Below are 19,482 nucleotides of genomic sequence, written 5' to 3' on the forward strand. Positions count from 1 at the left end.
CCAGAAATTCTTCTTGCTACCTCTTGAGCTTGCGTTGGTTTTTCCCTTGAAGAGGAAAGGGTGATGCAGCACAGTAGTACTAAGTATTTCCCTCAGTTTGAGAACCAAGGTCTCAATCCAGTAGGAGTATCGAGATGAGGCACCAATGTACCTGCACAAAAACAAACAAACTTGCACCCAACGCTATAAAGGGGTTGTCAATCCCTTCACGATTATTTGCAAGGTGAGATCTGAAGGTGGAAAGTGCAACAAAGTAAAAGTGTAGAGCTGAAAATATGATATGAAGTAGACCCCGGGGCCATAGTGTACACTAGAGGTTTCTCTCATGATAACAAGTATTACGGTGGGTGAACGAATTACTGTCGAGCAATTGATAGAATCGCGCAAAGTCATGATGATATCTAAGGCAATGATCATACATATAGGCATCACGTCCGAGACAAGTAGACCGATACTCTCTGCATCTACTACTATTACTCCACATATCGACCGCTATCCAGCATGCATCTAGTGTATTGAGTTCATAACAAACAGAGTAACGCCTTAAGCAAGATGACATGATGTAGAAGGATAAATTCATGCAATAGATATAAACCCCATCTTTTTACCCTTGATGGCAACAAAACGATGCGTGCCTCGCTACCCCTTCTGTCACTAGGTGAGGACACGACACGGTATGAACCCAAAACCAAGCACTTCTCCCATTACAAGAATTATAGATCAAGTTGGCCAAACAAAACCCACAACTCGAAGAGAATTACAAGGATACGAAATCATGCATATAAGAGATCAGAGGAGACTCAAATAATATTCATAGATAATCTGATCATAAATCCACAATTCATCGGATCTTGACAAACACACCGCAAAACAAGGTTACATCGGATAGATCTTCATGAAGATCATGGAGAACTTTGTATTGAAGATCCAAGAGAGAGAAGAAGCCATCTAGCTACTAGCTATGGACCCGAAGGTCTGTGCTGAACTACTCACGCATCATCGGAGAGGCAATGGTGTTGATGAAGAAGCCCTCCGTGTCCGAATCCCCCCTCCGGCAGGGCACCAGAACGGTCCCCAGATGGGACCTTGCGGAGACAGAAGCTTGCGGCGGCGGAAAACTATTTTCGTGCCTCTCTCTAGCAGTTTTGGATTTTTAGAGAATTTATAGGCGGAAGAAGTAGGGCAAAGGATCCACGGGGGCCCACAAGCCTGGTAGGCGCCCCCCCGAGGCTGCGTCTAGGGGGCTTGTGACCTCCCCCAGGGTCCTTTGCCTTGGTTCTCAAGTCCTTCTCAAGTCCCCTACATATCTTGTGTTATGGAAAAAATCATTCCTGAGGTTTTATTCCGTTTGGACTCCGTTTAATATTCTTCTCTGAAAAAGGTCAAAAACACGAAAAAACAAAAACTGGCACGTGGCACCGAGTTAATAGGTTAGTTCCAAAAAAGATATAAAATAGCATATTCATGCATACAAAACATCCAAATTTGACAAGATAATAGCATGGAACCATCAAAAATTATAGATACGTTGGAGACATATCAGTTATTGAGTTTTGTATTGACTTTATTCCTGACTTTAAGACGATCGGTGTTCCTGAATCACGTTATGAGGGGAAACTGAGTGGAAAAGGCACGCTAGGAAAGGATTCAGTAATATGTAGGGACGAGCATTCTTGGGCGCAAGCACACTATAAAGTTCTACAAAATTCTACCTTGATGGCCCCGTATATCAATGAACATAAGAATAATCTGCACTCAAAACACCCGGGGGAGTCTGACGACTCGATTACACGTGAACACATGGGGATTTTTTGTGATTGGTTGCAAACACATCTCATGGGTAACAACAGTGTTGGAAAGCAGGACACCATCTTCGACGGATTGACTTTCCAAGGGTACGAGATAAATTGGAATACATTTTACACGATCACCCAAGATAAAAAGAGAACCAACCAAAACAGTGGTGTTTGCTTTGATGCAGCAAACACCAATAGGGCAAAAGACACATATTATGGTTAAATAGAGGAGATATGGGAACTTGACTATGGACGTGATTTTAAGGTCCCTTTTCTTCTGTAAATGGGTCAATCTGACACGAGGCGGGGTAAAGGAAGACCCGCGGCACGAAATGACAAGAGTGGGTCTCAACAATCTAGGGTACACAGACGATCCATTCATCTAGCCAATGATGTGGCGTAGGTTTTCTATGTGAAGGACATGTCTACCAAACCGAGAAAAAGAAAATATAAGGAAGCTAATACATCATATGATGAGCCAAAGTGCCACATAGTTCTTTCAGGGAAAGGAAACATCGTGGGAGTGGAGGACAAGACAGACATGTCAGAAGATTATGAAAAGTTTCATGAAATTCCTCCCTTCACAGTGAAGACTGACCCAAGCAACATGTTAAATGATGAAGACTGCCCATGGTTACGGCGCAAAGGGACACACGCGAAGAAAAAGTTTTATACCCAAGACCCCACTCTTGGATGTGACCGACTTCACCGTCATCACTTTCTTCTCTAGTGAGATTCCAAACTTATAGCTGGAAAGTCCCACTTCGGACAAACCGAAGGGAATCTTTGTAAGAATTAGGGTATATATGTGTTCTGGCATTTTGACATTTGAAACACGAAGAAACATTTTGTAGGAGTTAACCAATGCAATTATGTCCAAACAAAAATAGCAAATGAAGTCACAAAGGGTCGAAAATTGATGATGTGGCTTTGAATGGTACATATTGAACGCACAAAAAGTCCGGAGTTGAAATAAGCTTAAAAAATGAACTGCCTTTGTAACAGATGAGATTTCGTCCGAAATCCTGATACTTCGAAAGAGATTGTCCAGTTTGTACACTAAGTGCATCCAATTTGTCGTAACCCTCTCAACTTTTTAGCACACGATATGAGGGTGAAATGATGATACCGTGCCAAATTTCAACCTTTTCAGAGTTCATTTGTAGTGCTTTTCAATTTCAGGGTCATTTAGCTCAAAAAATCATTAAAAGCATGAAAATAGCAAATGAAGTCGAAAAGGGTTGAAAATTGATGGTGTGGCTTTGAATGGTGCATATTGAAATAAGCTTAAAAGAGCGGAATGCCTTTGTAACATATGAGTTTTCGTCCAAAACCCTATACTTCGAAAGAGATTGTCCAGTTTCTACATGAAGTGCATCTAGTTTTTGCCGTAACCCTCTCAACTTTTTAGCACATGCTATGTGGGTAGAATTATGATAGCATGCCAAATTTCAACCTTTTCAGAATTTATTTGTAGTGATTTTTAAATTAATAAGTGCAAAATTAATTATGCAATTTCGAGTCAAAATGATACTATATAGCTGATAGAAATCTTCAAGATGAATCCACAGAAATTTGAATCAACTCATTTGGTTTAGTTTCAAATTTTTATGTATTTTACAAGAATTAATTTCAAATAATTAAAACAAAGGAAAAAGGTATAAACCTAAAAGAGCTAAAGATAATTTGTTTTTGATTAAAACGCCTATTTAAAATATCTTAAAAATTTCAAAATTGAACATACTAATAAAACACACTAATATTAAATAGTAGGAAAAAGAATCACTCAAAAAATAATATTTAAAATAAAGTTATTCACAAACTAGTCAGTCACACAAATTTTAAAGAATTCAAATTTAAAAACTACTAGAACTAACAGAAAGTTTATAAGTTTTGTGACCTATAGCAAAAAGGTTCACTCAAAAACTCTAAATATTCTAAGAGTTCTTCAAAATCTCAAAACAGAAATTGTTCTCTCTAGCAAAATACAAAACAGAAAAGAAAAAAACCACCTTTTGTCCCGGTTGTAACCACCAGCCGGGACTAAAGGTTCCTTCTCCTGTGCGGAATTTGGGCCGCCGAAAAGAAGGACCTTTAGTCCAAGTTGGTGGCTGCAGCTGGGACTAAAGGACATTTAGTCCTGTTCGTGGCTGGAACCGGGACAAAAGGGCTCGCGTATATAACTTCCTCATCTCCCGGTGCCACACACCGCCCGGGAGAAGAATTAGATTGACGCCGCCAAGCTGCCCGACCATCACGCCGAACCGCTCGTCGCCGCCACCGCTGCTCGATGCCCCGTCTTCGATCGGCATTGAGCTGCCCGACCCCATGTCGCCCCAGACCCGTGCCCTCCCTTCGTCGCCCGACCCCGTGTCGTCCTCCATGCCGCCCACGTCCCTACGCCGGCGCCGACGCCTCAACGCCTTCGCCTCGCCGTCGGCCACTCCGACCTCCTCCTCCACGCCTTCGACATTGACCACTCCGACCTTCCCCTCAATGCCTCCACCGTCAACCACTCTGACCTCCTCCTCCACGCCTCCACCGTCGACCACTCCGACCTCCTCCTCCATGCTTCCATCGTCGGCCACTTCCACCTCCTCCTCAACGCCTCCGCCATCAGCCACTCCGACCTCCTCCGCCTCGCCCACAAGGTGATTTTTCTAGGGTTCATCAAAAAAAATTCTAGGATTTTTCTAGGTTTAAACCAAAAAATGGGGGTTCTAGGATTTTTCTAGGGTTCATATTTGCACGTTAGATTATTATGTGTAATCACAATACTAAATTATTTAAATTCCAATAGAAATTTGTACGTGCTTTGCACGAGAAAAATATATATGCTTTTATTCCAATAGAAATGTTATTGGCATGTTTGTGCAATCTTTTAGTTTAAAATAGATTTTAGTGAATATTTTTGCTGATGTTTTGTATTAGATTTTTTTATGAGTATGTTTAATCTGAGTATTTTTAGGATTAATTAAATTTAGGTTTTAAACAAAATAGTATTGTTTTAGTTCTTTATAGGTTTAGTGCTAGTTTCTTTTTACTTTAATTATTTTAAGTTGTTTTAATTATCTTTTAGCTAAAAAAGCATTAAATGCATGAAAAATGCTAAAAAGGTTTTTCATGTATTCAAAACATGTCAATATCTTATTTGAAAAATGTTAAAGTTTATTAAATATGAGTATCTACTATATAGTTGTAAAAGTTTATTCTCGACGTCGACGACGCCCGGCTAGCATCCTCGTCGTCGACTCAGCAGCGACAACCAATTTTAGAGGCGACATGTCTGGGACTGGGCTTCGCTGGGCTGGCACCGGGAGGTGCTACCTTCCGGGGCGTGCAGCTTGGTGAGGAATCCGGGTCTCGTCGTCGACCGGGAGCTTATTTGGTGGCGGTCCCATTGGCCATTACCGGTGCGAAGGCAGCCGCCCCCCGAGGAGGTCGTATGTCGCCATGTCAGGGAGGAGGACCAGAACGTCCATCACTACATGGTTGCTCTAAGTGCATCTAGTGCCCCTTAGTGATTTTGGTGGATTGAAGACATATAGGTTAAGAGACTGATAAGTTTGTAAGTGTACACAGGCTCTATAAGTCGCTGAGGAGTTTAAGTTATTCGATGAATATCGACCCCTTAAAATGTATGTCTTCGGGTGAAGACTTTGGTCATTCCTTGAAGACCTTGATCGCGAAGAAATTGTGAAGAAATTGATATTCCTCGTGAAGACATTGAAGATGAGGAATTTGGTGTGTCCCAAAAAAATACTTTGAAGACTTTGAAGCTTGAAGATTACTCTTTCTGTTTCATTTTCTTCATTCTTGAGTCATAGGGACACCGTATTGCTAAAGGGGGTCAAGGTAAAACTATGGAAATAATTTCCTCATGATGCTCAACTCAAACCTACACATACCAAATCCTTCAAGTGAGGAACATGAGAGACATGCAAACTTTCAGAGTCGAAATCTCCGACCGTTGCCGCACCACGCGCCACTTGTCCCAAATCTTATCCACCCAACGGTCATGTCATTAAGGGAATTAATGTCAAATCATGTCGGGATGCTCCGAGGCTATAAATAGCCGCCCCCGCAACCACTAGTTGGTTGGCTGCTCCGAGAGAAACTGCCACTTGTCATTTAGAGCAACCCAATTCCTCAAGGACTTTGAGCAAAAATTATCAAGTGAGGAAATACCCCAAACACCCAAACCAAAACCAAAACCAAAGTGATTGAGCATCATTGAAGAGATTGTTCCTGTGTGGAACCGACGCCTGTTACCTTTGAGGACTGTGCATCCTCCAAACGGTTAGGTGTCATGGTCTAGAGCATCCAGCAGTCAATTCGTGGATCGCCGAGTGACCAAGTTTGTGAGGGTTTGGAAGTCTGCCCTGAAGACTTAAGACGAGTGTTAGGCGAGGATTGTGTGTCCTTAGCTCAAGGAGAATACGGTAAGGACTGTGTGTCTTTTGGTTTCAATACCAAGCTGCTCCAAACCAGACGTACAACTGTCACATCAGTTGGAACTGGATTATCAACCACTATCTTCATCGAGCTACTCGTTCTATTTCTTCAACTATTTTCATTTCCTCAATTGCATGTTGAATATATTGATCTGTACCGTTTGAAGAATTTGACTGAAGACTTTCATTGAATTCCTGACCTCAAATTCTTCACCTAAGTTATTCATCACCTGCTTATCCTGTATACATGACCTGTGCAAACCGACCCTATCAATTCACGCTGTGTACTTTGCTGTAGTTGTTTTTGCACTTCTGTCTAAGTATTATTTCTGCTGCACTCAGTTCATGACTGGGGACTTTCCTCACTAGGAATTTCCTCAGTGATGAATTTGTAAAAATCACCTATTCACCCCCCTCTAGTCGATATAACGCACTTTCACTTGCGTTGGACATCAGGTTCTCCAATACCTCGCAGGTTCTTCAGGGATCTCACCCGAGCTATGATCCTGTGATGGTTCCTTCTCTTTGGGTATCCATCGCCCGCGGTTCAGTACATCAGCAGCTCTTTGGGTGATCAGTTTGATCAGGAGATGTATTAGTGATATTATATGGTAACATTTGATATGTATTAGTGATAATATTCGATAATTGATGATGCATTAACTGGGTTATTCAAGATGTATTAATTAGTGATATTATATGATGATCTTGCTAAAAAAATAATCATCCTTGCCATCCCTCGCCCCTGAGATCAAATCTTGTCGGCGACTAAATATTCTGATTCATTTTTTTTTTTGCTTATTGAATGCATTCTAATTTGAATACTAAATTATTTTATCTTTCTTCTGGATTAGTTAAGCTATGGACGATAGCGGCAGAGACGACCATGATCAAGAGGACCTCATCTTCGACATGATACGCTCTTCCCAAAACCCACAGAATAAACTAGATGACGGCTCACAATATCTGAACTAGTCTTGTGAGGGATTTGAGGAAGAACCAAGAGATAAAGGGTACACAAACGATGATGACGAAGGAAATGTTCTTCAATTAACAAAGTCCGGCGAGGTGTGTGTGTATATATATATATGGCATCTGATGATCATTATATGTATTAATTGATTTGTATATATATATTAAAAAATCTTTCTTCTTTTAGCCCTCCGGATCGAGAAAATCTTCTACATGGGTACGAGGCGAGGCCAAAAGTTGCCCGATGGCATAAATTACACCATTGATGATGTCAAAGCAGATGGCGAACCGATATCTCCTACAAACAATGCCGACAAATTTACAACTCAATGCTGAGTTATTTTTAGGGACAACATCCCGATCACCATTCAAGAACGGAATAAGCCAAGGGAAGATCGAGGAGTTAGTTTTGTGGATGAAAGATAATTTTTTTTTGCTTTGGGATATGCTCATGTCACATTTCAACCTACGAGAGGGTTTCATGTATTGCGAACGGTCGAGAGTCAAGCAGTTTGCTCTTGAGAAGATGGCCACACAATTACAGACGTGGAAGAAAAGATTATGGTCCAAGTACGTCAATGCAGGAAAGAAGACTATAATTCATTGGAACACTAGAGAAGGTAAAAGATCACTTGGACTTATTTGTGCACGTCAAGGAATCGGAAGTAGCTAAGGAACGGTCGAGAAAAAAATAAGAAAAATGCTGACAAAGAAAAAGTTTCACCATATTCTAGGGCGAGGTGGATACAAGACTGCCCTGCTTAAGTGGGAAGAATCTGAGGCCAAGATGATTGCTGTAGGGGTCACTTCAAAAACAGTGGGTTGGCCCGACCGGTCTAGGACTTGGTTTTATGTGCATGGGGCAAAAGTTGGACCCAAAGACAGGGGAGATTATTGAACAGGAAGATCTTAAAGATGCCTGAGATGCTTTAATTCAAGCAATAGAAGAGGTTGTAATGGGGGCGTTCCAGCCCGATAGAGAGAACGACAAGCTTATACGCGCCCTCGGGAATCGTGAACACCCAAGACGAACACGAGGCAAAGGCGGTGTTCCATGGGTTGAGGGGTTTACGGAGTGGAACAACACTTACATAACCCGTGTGAGAAAGAAGAAGCAGGATGCGGACCGGCTTCAAAGGGCAGAAATAAGTAACAAGTAGTTATGTCGCATAGTAAAGCTGCAGCAGGAGCAATTAGACACAATTAGCGAGCAAAGGGCATCTTTGTGGTAGGAGCAAGAAGATCCAACATTGGATGATACTACCGTCCCATATATGTGGAAAAGCAGCGTGTGTTCCAAGGGGGTCCTGGCCAATGATGCCCTCCTGGCTGGCGACCCCGTGGATGATATCAAAGAGAGGACAAGTTGTGAGCTACCCTAGAAAAGAAGAACATATCCATGAATGTGGCGGTCGGCTTTGCTTTAATGAGTGCACCTCGAGAAACCAGCCATGGCAATCCGATTCCAGCTGGCTATGCTAAGTTGGGGCACTATAAGAAATATGCTCATATGTGGATGACATTGTGCCGGAATATGAGTCACTATAGCTTGACATTCCTGGAGGTGAAGGGGAGGAGAGACTCGGAGAGGTCGCACATTGTGTCATTTTATGGAGAAAGGAATGCATCGTTTTTCCAAACCTGGCGCCAAGGCCACCAACTCCTCCTCCAAGTCCGGCGCGTCAGCCGACTCCACTGCCCACCTCAAGACGGAGCACAGCACGAGTCCACTATATCGATCTCCACCGCGTCAGCAAACTCCACTCCACCCCGAGACGGAGCCCAGTGCGAGTCTGCAATATTACGATCTCTGCCGTGTCAGGGGACTCCAAAAAGGAAGAGAGCACCAAAGAAGAAACCCGAGCCTCCTGCCAAAAAGAAGTTGGCTTACGAGAAGACCGATGAGGAAATCAACACCCAAGTGTCTTAGGACGTGAAGGCCCATTTTGGACCGAAACCGCCCCCCTCCTCGAGTAAATTAAATTTAAATATATTCTGATCCGATTCACATAACATGACAGATCGCATGTCCGATCACAACAAAAGAGGAAAATATGCTTCCGATCACAACAAAAGAGGCAAATATGCTTAGATTTTACATGTCCAATTCCGAAAGAATATCAGTGTGACAGTCCATGCATTTCTGCCTTGCCGGACCGGCAATCCGTGTGAGCTGCTCCCTAATCAAGGAGGTGTCGTCGGAGCCGTGTAGGCAGCCTCCTTGTCCTCTTTCGCCTCCACCTCCACGTCTGCCTCGGTCGCGTCCTCATAGTCCGCCACCGCCACCTCATCTTTCTGCCGCTATGACATTTGGTTTCCATAGGATTGCACGATGGATCTTGCATCGGAATCCAAAGAGTCGACAGTCAAGGGTTAACATCTTGGCATCTTCCGCATTGGCGGCGATCATCACCCTCTTTTCCACGAGCACGGTCTTCCTCTCTTCGATCATGGTTCTCCTCTCTTCGAGTGTGAGCTTCTTGTCCGCCGCATCCATCAACAGTGTAAACATTTCCGCCTTCTTCTCCTCTGTGATCTCCGAGCGTCTGACGCATGCCTCCTCCTTCTTTGCCAAGATGTCTTCGAACCTATTCATCATCTTGGTCGCCACACCTTCTTGCTTCTAGCTCTCCTCCTCCCACTCCCCCACAGATTTCTTCTAACCTTATTCGATAGTTGTTGGGTTGGTTCGGTAGGGTCACCCGTTTCTTTCTAATTGGCTTGGACGATGGTCTTGGCAATGAAATGGTTCCACTTCTGTTGTCCATTGAACTTCACCAACAATGCATGACAGTGAAGGACTTCTTCTCCAACTTCTTGTACATCACACAAGCACGAGTAGGCTACAAAGTAAAACAATGTCGACAATGCATATTCGTCTAGAGCAACAAAACGATACATGTCCGGCTAGTGATCAACAAAACTAAAGCATATCTGGCTAATGATCAACTTAATTACTCGGTTTTTATGCACCGGTAGGCCACCGTGCGATGAGATGCTTCAAGTGCCCCCAATACTTGGACATAATCTCTTGGATGGTGTACCATCGATGGTTGAGGGACTTCGATTCACGGTTGCGGATGACGGCGTTGGAGTAAGGGTGCAAAATTCTTGTGTTCGTGGAACCATATGTGAATGTTCCTCCAAAAGGTCATGTCCTTTTTCTCAATGCCATGGAACGGATCGAGGCTAGTGGCCAACAATGCCTCACACAATAGCTCGTCCTCGAGCATGTTGAAGCTTTCTCCTTTTCCCTTCTTTTTCGGATCGCCGATTGTATCTTGTGGATCATCGTCGTCGTCATAGCCCTCCTCCTCTTCCCCATCCTCCCCATGGGGCTCCTGCTCTCCGATGGCCCAATGTTATCATTGCTCCGTGCCATCGTCGGTCTGGGCGTATGTCTGTTGTGTGGCCGTCTGGGTGTAGGACTGTTGGTGGTAGTTGGCGGACTAGGTGGGATCGAAGTCTTCCACCTCCCCATCCTCATAGCCCCCTCCTCTTCCCTCGCTTTCGTCGTGGATGCTATTGAGCATTTCCCTGTCCATGTTGTACCCCTCCGATGTAGGTATTATAGCAAACAACGTGTGGGCACCCATCTGCTCCCCGACCATTGGTCGTGCCCAGGCTAGCTATGGTGAGGAATACTCGGAGAAGAGTGGAGCCGTGTTAACGTAGATGATGTAAGGCACCGTACCGACTGGGGTGCCGTGCTGCTTGGCGGCATAGTAGTATAGAGGCTTGTAAGGCTCTGTCGAAGGCGTTGTTTGTACTGTGTGCGCGCCCATCTTGAGGCGTCCTCCACGGCCTTTCTGACCGCCACAACCTCCACACCCATCGCCACCAGCAGGCCCACCGGTGGCCAACCGGTTCTTAAGCTTCTCCTCCTTTGTGACCTTCATTTTGACGCGGCGATCCTGTCGCGTCGTAGAGTTGAACTTCCGGATGACCTTGATGCATGGATCCTTCGGCACCTCCACCGGCTCCACATCCGGTAGGTTCTCCAATAAATCCATGCGTCGGCGGCAAAAGGAAGGAGATGGTGGAAGAAAAGAGTGGGAAATGGACGGAGAGCGGCGGAGACTGAAACAAGAGAAGTGGGGGATTTTGATGCGGATGCATTGCTTGATGCTACAAAAGCGCGAGCTTCGCCTTCCTTTTGGGTTGGCTAGGGGGTAGATAGCGATGTTTCTCGTGTCCGGACTCCCATAAAGCTTCCCACGTTTGTCTCCAGTTTGCAGGAGAAATCTCATCCGGACCACGGCGCAAACCGATACAAAACCGCCTTGGATGGCTTCCGTGGTCCGGACAGTGCGGCCCGGACGGTTGCGGAAGGTGTGCGGGTCCACCTTGGAGATGCTCCCAGCCCTCACCGAAGATCTCAATTTGCGGAAAATTCACGTAGCTTCTGACTGCAAGGTAGTGGTGGACGACATCAAGCGGTGAAGTTGGCCAGCTATGGAGCCATTATACATGAAATCATAGACTATAGTAGTGTTTTTTATACATTTGTAATTTCGTCCATGAATTTAGAAGTCTTAATTTTGAGGCTCACAATCTAGGGAAGCATGTTTTGTATTTAGGGGTTGGCGGACATATATGGTAAACATGGTGACGGTTGAATAAAAGCTTCTATTGATTGCCTCAAAAATAAAAATCAGACAATTTTCTTGGTTTTTGTTTGAGGGTATATCAGTTGGCTCTCTCACGGCGTATCCTCCAAACTCCAGTTGCGTACAGCCGTACACGTTAGCCTGCCTGGAGGACAAAAGCAGAGAAGCTGGCAAGTTCAGCGGGGTCTTTCGGGCCAATCAAATCATGTCATTCTTGCGTCCAGCCTCACCGAGTCGGACTGGACACGCACGCGTGCAGGAAATAGCAGCATCAGCTTTGCATCGATGCTGTGCACTGATGCAATCGATAATTGACCAGGAAAGTATGAACAGGAAGCAAGTTGGGTGGCTAGGGCAGTGCCGCTACTGGGCCAGAAAAAGCTTCTACCACACCTAGCTCCGGCCGGGCCTCACACAATGATCACATGCACTGGACGTCTCCGAGTTGCCCAGGATAACTTTGCCTGCGCTAGCTCTCCGTTTCGAAAAAGTCACGTTCCTTCCTTGTTTTGGCAATCCAGCTAGCCCCCGGTAGTTAAAGGATTCCCTGTGAAAGAATTTGATCGCGAGCTAGCTCACAACGATGATATGATAAATGGCTAGTCGATGGAGAAAGAGAGGCGGAGGTGGGATTCCAAGTAGACTGTAGTGTCCGGGGACCCCATCAAGTAGATGCGGATGGGTCATGGGTGAGATCTTGACGGATCATGAAAGATAGCAACGTACTCCATCAGGGAGCCGTGTTCTTCTAGATGATTATTATAGCCTCGTGACATTTTTGAAAGGGTTTCGATTCTCATACTAACCCGGTGATGCATGTAGGGTGACAATTAATTTGCATGATGTACTGTACTTCGTAGAATCCAAAAGCAAAATTGTTTAAAACTACTTCAAAAATTTGATGAATCGGTAAGGATTAATGGCCGGTTATACATTTTCGAACTTGCCACCCAGCTGCTACGTACTGCGTTTTCATTTCAAAACAGGCACGGCGTACTGCAGTTAGTACCGTGCATTTTTATTTGTTTGTGTGTGTACGTCCTATATATTTCCACCATCCGTTTAAAGCTTGGATTCCCCAGAGAAAGGCTTTACCTCTGCACAACGCGCCCCACAGCCCACAGTTGCTCCACAGTTTATCGCCTCAAAAAATGCATCGCCAGTTTCAGCTTTGGGACCCAAGTGGGAGTTCTATGCAATTTTGCACAGGCCAATCACTGCTCACGTCGTACGTTTAACAACATGCACATGTACTTCAAAAGACACGAGCAGCCTTGTCAGGTACACCAGCGAAAAACCTTTATTTAGCAGGATACTTACCATAATTGTATGGACCACAAATCCACTAACTGCTATTTTAAGCCAGCTAGTACGTGCAAATCTCAAAAGAAGTTCTGCTCGGTGGTTTTGCACGCTCCTACGCACAAGCTCGACAAATTAACCAATCAAAATGTCAGGACATATTCAATGTTTTGAACTTTATGTGGCTAGGCATACTATTGCTCCATGATCACATCACTTGCAAGCACAAACAAGGAACATACGAGGATGGCAAGCATTGTTCTTTTCGAGGACCAGGAGATCTGCGCGTCTATATATTAAGATAGAGAGAGTTGATTTATAATTACATGCCTTGGCCGAAGTTGTGCCCATCCTTGCCAATGGTTACAACACACATAATGTTAGTTGGGAAATCGTTTTATAACATTACGTAATATTTTTGAGCCGGGAGCCCGGGGAAGTGCGACTATCGGTGTACGATCTCGGTGAGGAATATATTTTTATACTAGCAGGACCGTGTTGTTCATCTCTTTTATATCTCGCCCCTTCTATGAAAATATGCCAAGGGGTGCTCGCTCCTCCGGTTTTGTTCTCTCTTTGTCCAACTGTTCACCATCCCATGACTATTGGAATTTATCCGCGAAAATACAAATTAGATCCCTGGGCCTATGGAGCCCTTTCCTTTCAAATCAAAATCAATATATTAAACTGAAAAATGAAAAAAAATCATTGTGTACACAGGTGTGAAATATATACATATAAAGTTTCAGTATTTTTTATCATTTGTCGACTACAAAAAAATAAGATAAAAATGCATATCTATTTGCCATTTAGATCTCCAAACATATCTTTTTTGTACGGCACAAAGATTAATGTATTTTATTATAAATTTATGGATATAATGAACTACATAGTGAACGCGTCTACATGTACATGTGGAAACTGATGGAATTTTTTATAGACTCCAAATAAAAGTTTTAAATTTTTGTATATAAGCGCATTCATGTAGCTCCGGGGCCAAAGTGATGCTCCCACACTATCAGGCATTCTAATCCTAGAGTACCACATATGCAACATATTATCGCAATCTATATAAACTTACATTCAACGTATATGTACATTTTCATGTAAGTGAATCTCGAGGTCATATTATAATATATAGCTATATACTCACCTCTACTTTCTAGCCTCTCAATGTGGTAGCCACACGGTTTGTGTTTCATTGGTCTTTATTGTGTAGTGGCCCAACATACTATCTTCATTTTTTCTTCAACTCTTTTTTTTGAGAGAGAACCACATGTTTCATTAATCGAAAAACAAGTTACAATAAGCAACACACGTGGAAACTAAAAGACAAACCGGGATAAAATGATTATCCTGAATTTGCAGATAAAAACCTAAGAGAACGAGAAATACAAAACGATCCCTATGGTTTCCTGCAACCACCATAGCGAACGGCCGCCGCCCAACTCCAGCGCCCCCGAGGCGAACGCCGGAAGTGACGCCGAGCCTCCACAATCCCAAGATCAGAGAAAGCACCATCGCCAACGAGGCTTTGTGAGTCGATGAAAAGGCCCGCTGCACGCAGCAAGGCACATGTCGCTGTGGCACGTCGACCGGGGGACGTCCCTGTGCTGTCTTGGACCAAGATTTGTCGCCTCCCATCAACAAAGTTGGAGTGGAACGGCAGATCCACCACCTTCGGACCGACATCCTCGCTCCAGAAGAACCACCTCGCCCCGGCCGCCAGCGTCGTCGCGAATAACCACGGACGCCAGGGACACACCCAGAAACTGATCTCGCCAGATCTGAAGAACGGCGAGAAGACCAAGCCGCCGATCTGAAGGACCGAGCAGCACACGTTGCCATCAACTCCAAGACGCCGCCGTGAAGGTCGTCGTCAGTGTGGGAATAGAGTTGAGGCCGATTTATTTGACCAGACGCCGCTCCCACCACCCCAACGGCGTCCTAAGAAAACACTAGACCAACCCTAACAACAAGCCGGCGTCGCAGCGCCGTTGCAGCGCCGTGGTCCCCACCTCCTCACGTCGACGGAGTGGGCAACGGAGGAGGCAGGGACCGGTGGCGGCCGGTGTCGCTAGGGCAGTTCCTGGCGATCGCCTTCTAGCGGGAGCGGTTCGTTCGCTCGCTCTCGACAACCGCAACACTATTTTTTTTGTGTTGGCACGTTTGCTTTAAGTCTAAAGTGGTGCCAAAGAATGGTTTCTGAAAAGAATTATCGATAGATAACGTGTTGTCCGGTTAACCAATTTCTAAGTTACCGCGGATAATAAATGAGTGATATGGATGGCAAGGAGGAAGGGAACAGCTCCAACAACTCTAAAAGGTTTGAAAGCTCTTGGCACATCAAAGATTGACCTATGGCTTTACATCACATACCAAAGGGAAGACATGGAATATTGAGATAGTTTGGGGATGAACTACTTCATTGTCTTATAGAGCAGCATCCCTATCCTCACAAGAGTTGGAGTACGAATAATGTGGCAGCATATGTGTCATCAGTTAAATTCTAGCACTTACTTTGGTGGCATATTATTGCTCTAAGGACGTAAAGTCACATATTATTGGTGTAAGGACCTAAAGTAGCACGTTCCACTATTGAATGATAGCGGGAGAGCAAGCAAGGCATTTCGTGAAGCAAAGGCCAAGTAGGGCAAGGGCAGACCAAAGAGAATTTCGATGACCATTTGCAATAAAAAAGGAGTGAAAATTTAGTAGGGCAAGGGCAGACCAAAGAGAATTTTGATGACCATTTGCAAAAAATATTTAGAGGTTGCTTCATGCATTAATATAACTATCACATGTCCTCGTGTATTGAGAAGACCCTTTTCTACGTCCGAGCTCAAATTCAAAAAAGTCTGATTATTTTGCAAACTTTGACAAATATTTTGTGTGCTTGACAATTTTTGCATGAAATGACATTCATGGAAGTCATGGCATGTGGAGAGCTAAAGAGCTATGCACTGCAAACATGTATCTAAGGATATGCACGTACTTACGAGGTATAAGTTTTTATGACGACGCATACTTACGGGATTATGCGAAATACTATTTTCATTAAGGTTTTCTTTAATTCCCTAATCAGGTTTTGGTTGGTAACCCGTTTCATAATACAGGACGTTTTAGCAAGCATTTTTTTTTCTTTCAAAGACATCTTATATATGGAACCGAGGGAATACATTTTGCGCTGACATTGGAAAAACTTACGTGCAAAAAAATGTCGAAGGAAAACCATGCAGCTCCGTGCATCCGGATTCTTTGTAGAACATGCATCCAGATTAAGCTTATGGCATGTGGAGAACCAGCTTTTTACTATTATTTTGAGCGAGAGGATTTAACGGACTTGTTAACATGTAAGATTATGGTTGGAGTTAGGGAGAAAGAAATAATAAAGAATTGAAAGGAGGGAGAAGGAGAGAGTACAGGGCGTACATGGCCAACTACACCCGCCCGGCGGGGCCGGTCGGGCGGATACCGATGCTACGGCCGAGGCCCTCCCCCACGTACGTGTCGCCGTCGCAGCGGCCTATTCCGTACGACCAGGGGGGCCTATCCTCCGCCCTCGTACACGCACATGAGGACCAACCCTTTCCGGGATCGGGAGCCCTCGCTCGTTGTAGGGCCCCACGGCTGCGCCTGCGACTTGTAGCAGACGTGTGACATGATTGATGGGTCCTCATTCATGCGGGGCCAGGTTTTCAGCGATGTTTTCCCGGGTGCAGATGGCGAATTTGGGGAAGAGGGAGGAAAAGAAAGTTTTATGGGATTGCACCCGGTCAGGCCTTGTTTGGCGCTGGAGGCTTTCAAGCCCCAAAGGGGCTGGGGATTTTCACGGATTTGGTGAATCCCTCCCCTTCACCAATCCCCTACAATCCCCTACATTCCCTCCCACCCCCAGCCCCAATATTCTCAAACACATAAAATTGTTGTTTGGCTAGGGATAGCCTTTGGATGCACAATAGAATAAAAATGTAATTTTTATCACACCAACAGCATGTAAAAATGTGACTTTTATCACAACCATCATTTCACATCTGGGCCAAATAAAAATAATTATGACAGTTGTCAATTACAACAGTTCATTCCAGCAACATCACCATCATTTTTCACACCATTGAGTCAAATAAACCAAGAATATCTCATCTAGGCTAAAGAAAAAGATCATGCCATCATAACAAGTCAATTATGGAAGCAGCGCATACGGGGTGGAACTTTCATCAAAGGCAAAGAATCGTCGTGATCTTCTGAACTCATGAACATGAAGGCTGAAGGGACACACCTACAAAAACAAAGCAAAGGAGTATAAATCAGAAGTTGATCCATCCACCATTGGAAGCACGCAAGAGAAACAACAACATATCGAGCAATGGCTATATATGTGCTGAAGATTGCACAGTACCTTCAGTGCCTGCTCTACGTTTAAACTGAAACTGCAGCTTTGGGTTGATGGTGTTATCGACATACAAATAGAGAGGGAATAAATCATGCATGGATTGAAAAATAAGAACACAATTTCTGTAGGCTTAAACATGTAATTCCTCCGCGGTTCATGTTCACAGTACGGAAAACTAGCTGGGTTGACACGATATCATGTCCAAATCGTATCGGTGAGAACGAGAACAGTGACACAAAGACCCAAGGCAAAAATGTAAAAAAGGACAAGCCTTTGCATGTTGAAAATTTTGAAAAGCTTCGCGTAAAGGATTTGATATAGCACTGGCATCTCAGAGTGAAAACAGAGAGAGAGGTCTGGAGAAACACACTAAAATCCTGGCCTTGCAAGAAAGTAAGAAAAAATGGCCTTGTTCCTTGATCTTTGAACTTTATATTCATTTGTTCTTTGCAGTTTGAATATGCTAAGCTCTTCTGCTGCTTTGCAGATCATGATAATTCTATCTATCCTACCTATGTAACTTAGACAGCCTAACACATGCACCTCCTGCCTAACTTAGCAAGGCTAACTGAACTTACATATATATGTATATTAGAAGAGAACATATATACTCTCTCTTGTCTCTTCTTGGGAGACATCAAGCTAATTAATCCTGATGAGATAAACGACACCAAAGACTTAAAAAAATGATTTTGCGGCATCCAAAAGCAGGGCATGCATGGATTCAAAAGCAGGGCATGTATGCATAAAAGTTTATGGACCAAAATCTGTGATGATTATTGTGGACATTCCAATTACTGTGATGCATATTAATATGTGTTCACCAATCATGTGTTGGCTGAATTAAGCAAGCAAGAAACTCTAATATCAAGCAATATTCAAGAACCAAACCAAGCAAGCAAGAACATTATGAACCGATCCAATATTCAAGTTCCAAGAAAGTTTACCTCTTCTAGGTAGCCAACTCATCCATTTCGCTCCGAAGCCACTCGACTGCACTCGCTTCATCCTCGGCAGCGGAAGTGATGAAGGTTTCACGGTTCTCAACATTTTTGAACACCTTATATGCTCTGGCTCTCTCATGGCGTGCGATGTCTCCCATCTTGTGCACTAGAGAAATGCACCTGCTGATGGAGAATTCATGCCCATTTGTTGATCCAGCACTCTCTTTTGTCAGCAGGGCGATTTCATCCTCCGCTTGTTTCTTCTTTATGTTCACGTACTGCTGCATCACTTCCACCATCGCATCTCCAGTCTTCTTTGCCTTCTTTGCCTCCTTCCGAGGCTTCATTTTTGCAGCAGCAGGAACCCTCTTTTCACTAACTTGTTCATCAGTTCCTACAGGATCAGCGTCTGCAACCCTCTTTTCACCAACTCTAGCAGCAGCAATATCCTCTTCCTCCAGGATCTGCAATTCATCAGCATCTACCTCTTCTACCCGCTCTTCTTCAGTCTCATCCTCCACTTGTGTAATACCTGGTACTTGTGACAGCCCAGCTTGATGTGATGGTTCAGAAGATATGAAATTGTAATTTCCTTCAGCTGTATGGCCTGCACAAAGAACATACTGAGAAGCATTAAAATTTATGCTTCTCCATACATAACACCCATAACTAGCAGCAAAATGTTAAAATTCAGTTAATTTGCAAAGTTCAGTGTCTTGCTCTTCCGTGTCTTGCTTTTTGACGAGTTAAATTTTGCGGCCCATGTGCAACTTCAGTTAATTCTGCTGTAGAACTACTATGATTGCTTTTGCTTTCAATGAATTATATATACCTAACAGTATTGGGAGCTGGTGCATTTCCATTTGCATTTGCATTGCAAAATTCAGATATCAAATGGCTTCCACCCTAACAGAACTAGTAACAGAACTAGTCTATGAAGTGTTAATTTATGGAGGAAATGGCTTCCACCCTAACTAGGAGCAGCAGTATTAATTTCTTCAAATTATGCTT

The sequence above is a fragment of the Hordeum vulgare genome, chromosome 1H (assembly GCF_904849725.1).
Source record: "Hordeum vulgare subsp. vulgare chromosome 1H, MorexV3_pseudomolecules_assembly, whole genome shotgun sequence".
Lineage (NCBI taxonomy): Eukaryota > Viridiplantae > Streptophyta > Magnoliopsida > Poales > Poaceae > Hordeum > Hordeum vulgare.